The sequence below is a fragment of the Vombatus ursinus genome, unplaced genomic scaffold, assembly GCF_900497805.2.
Source record: "Vombatus ursinus unplaced genomic scaffold, bare-nosed wombat genome assembly UNPS02001419.1, whole genome shotgun sequence".
Taxonomy (NCBI): domain Eukaryota; kingdom Metazoa; phylum Chordata; class Mammalia; order Diprotodontia; family Vombatidae; genus Vombatus; species Vombatus ursinus.
In genome coordinates this window covers 2,416,461-2,419,732 of record NW_020941197.1, presented here as the reverse complement: position 1 = coordinate 2,419,732, position 3,272 = coordinate 2,416,461, and positions in this window count along the sequence as shown.

Sequence of the window (3,272 nt, the reverse complement as noted above, 5' to 3'; positions counted from 1 at the left end):
CTGTAATAATCACAAGAAATCAAAAAAACTTTTAAGTAATTGTGGTAATATTAACTAGTTATTATGGCAAGAGTTAAAACAGAATTTCTCCAAAGAAGAACACATTTATGATTATCTATTTGTATATACACACATTATCTATATGTATGTATACGAACAAACACATATTTTATATATGTGTGTGTATACACACACACACACATAAAATCTCCTAAGTAGTCCTCAGGACAGAGTCCTGGGCATCCACATTGGCGCTCTTCAGAAAACTCTCCTTTTCCTCTACTCTTTGGAATTGTTTCCCTTTGTGTCTTCAGAATGTCATTCTTGAGAATTTCTCATCCCTCCTGGGCTGACTTCCCTTGTTGCTGTTGTTGGTGTTGTTGTTGAGTTGTGACTCTTCGTGACCCCATGAACCATAGCATGCCAGGCCTTTCTGTCCTCTACTATCTACAGAAGTCTGTCCAAGTTCATGTTCATCTATCCATCTCATCCTCTGTTGTCCCCTTCTCCTTTAGCCTTCAGTCTTTTCCAGCATCAGGGTCTTTTCCAACGAGTCCTGTTTTCTCATTATGTAGCCAAAATATTGAAGCTTCAGCTTCAATATTTGACTTTTGAGTGAATAGACTGAATTAATTTCTTTAATTTGATTTGCTCTCCTTGCTGTCCAAGAGACTCTTGAAAGTCTTCTCCAGTGCCACAATTTGGAAGTGTTGATTCTGCAATACTCAACTTTTCTTATAGTCCAATTCTTCCAGCCGTACATTGCTAGTGGAAAAACCATAGCTTTGACTATACAGACATTTGTCAGCAAGGTGATGTCTCTGCTTTTTAGTATGCTGTCCAAATTTGCCATGGCTTTACTTCCAAGGAACAAGCATCTTTTAATGTCATGGAAAATGAATTGGGCTTTTTCTAGAACTCCTGGGTCCAAAGAAACTTATATTACTGTGGTTTAGGAAAGGCTACAATAGTGAAGTGAAGTTGATTGGAGGACATTTTAGTAGGTTTTTTTTTAATTGAGATGTGATGTTTTACTTTTATTTATTATAAGCAACTTGGTGGTGCAGTGCTGGGCCTGGGCAGAAAGACCTGAGTTCAAGTCTGGCCTCACTTACTAACTGTATGACTCTGGGCAAAGCTCTGTTTTCCTCAGTTTCCTCAACTGTAAAATGTGATTATAACAGCACCTTCCTCCCAAGATAGTTGTGAGGATCAAATAAGATAATATTTGTAAAACACGTAAGACGGTGCCTAGTACATAATAGGCACTCTCTAGATGCTTATTCTCTTCCCTTACCATTCCTCTTATTGTTACTGATTCTGTACCAAAAATAAAATATCCAAACATGCTTATGAAGATTGAACTTGGGGCTCCAGGAAATAAAACAAAATCAGAGAAGAGGTGGGGTTTGTCAGAGATGGGGGCTCCAGAGCCAGTTCTGCTTATGCAAATCCATAATAATCCACATCCCCTAAGTAGTTAGTGAGTACTACTAAGGAGTCAAGACAAATTCAAGATCCTTGTTATCTACTCCCTTAGAACCATTGAGAACTTGCCACTCTTCTTCAATGGAGTCAACACATATAATAACCAGAATAAGCATGCAATGTCAGCACCAGATACTCCTCGTGGAGCAGAATCAAGGGAATGGCTATTAATGCCACCTACTGGTTAAAAAGTATTCTACAGTTTTTTTTTTTCAAAATGCCACAACAAAGAAGCTATTGTACATTTTCAAGTGATTGATAATTATTTATGAAACTTTTTTTTTCCCTCTGAGGAAGTAGTAGAGACTAGACACACTGTGGAAATAATGGCCTTTTATTATAACTTGTGTGACCCTGAACAAATCACTTAACCCCTGCCTCAATTTCCTCAACTGTAAAATAAGGATATATTATAAACAGTAAAATGAAACTCCCAGGATTGTTATGAAAATCCAATGAGATAATATTTCTAAAGCACTTAGCTCAATGCCTGGAACATAATAGGCTCTTAATAAATGCTTATTCCTTATCCTCAAATACCCATTCTCATCCTGCAGAGCCAGGGAGTGTGCTTGTAAATGTTTAACAACTGGCTCTGACAAGAAGTTGGGGGAGGTGTAGGCACAATATATTTTAAAGTTTAATCTACATTAATAGCATTTTCTCCATCACTTCCTTATGTTTAAAAAATAAAATAAATAAATCAAGCCCTGAGCGGTAATATTTGCTGATTTCCCAAGATGTAAATGCTCACACTAAAAATTTAATAATAGGCTTGAGAGCTAGTTAGAGCCAATTCCAGCACCCCCCATCAAAGCCATTAACACAGTTTGAATTTGTGGGAGAAGGAACCCTTTTCCCACCCCTACTGTGTTTTCTCCAGTAACCCAACACCATTGTCTCATACCACTTCCTTGGTGAGGCAAGTGAAAAGAGAATAGGCCTATCTATTACCTAAAAGGAAGTCATTAGTGACTGCTGAAAAGTAGCTACTGGACAGAGCTAGTTAACTGAGGCTGAGTCAAGGGGCCAGGTACCCTTGGGATTCATTAGTGCTGGTAGAAGGCAATAGAGGCCTCCCTCAGGACTAGGTAATGTACTGGTCTGACTTAGCTGTGATGGAAAATTGAAAGAGTGGGACTTCTAAGATTCTGCCAAAGTTGAAGAAGCAGGTTGGTACCAGTCCCATGAAGCAAGTAAAAGTTGGACAGGTGAAAGGAAAGAAAGTTAAAGGCATGAGGAAAAGAGATGTGAGAAAAGGGACAGGTTGTTGGCAAGAGAGCCAGGTCTTGAAAGCCAGTAGGGACTAGGCTGAAAAACTACTCTGAGGGATGAGTCAGGAGGTCAAAATCAAGGCACGTAGACACATGAAAGGTACCAAGATAACTGGTCAAAGGTGAATTGAGGGCCTGCAGAAGTGAGCACCTTTTGATGCAGTGACTCTGGTTTCTGATACTCTGGCTTTCCTGATTCTTAAATGGAGATCCCACCCCTGCTTCACTTTTATCTTGTTTATGTCCCTTGGGAGGGCCATCTCCAGTTGTCCTAATCTATATCTTACCACTGGACCCAGATGGCTCCAGAGGAGAAGGTAAGGCTGATGACCTTGCACAGCCCTCCCTTACTTATATCTAATTCATTTACAAGTCATGGCATCATCTTCCTGATGTCATGGTCCACTTTGAGAATGAAGGACACCAGCCTGTGACTGTTGAGACTGAAGTTAAGAAGACCTGAGTTCAAATCCCATCTTATACACACACACACACACACACACACACACA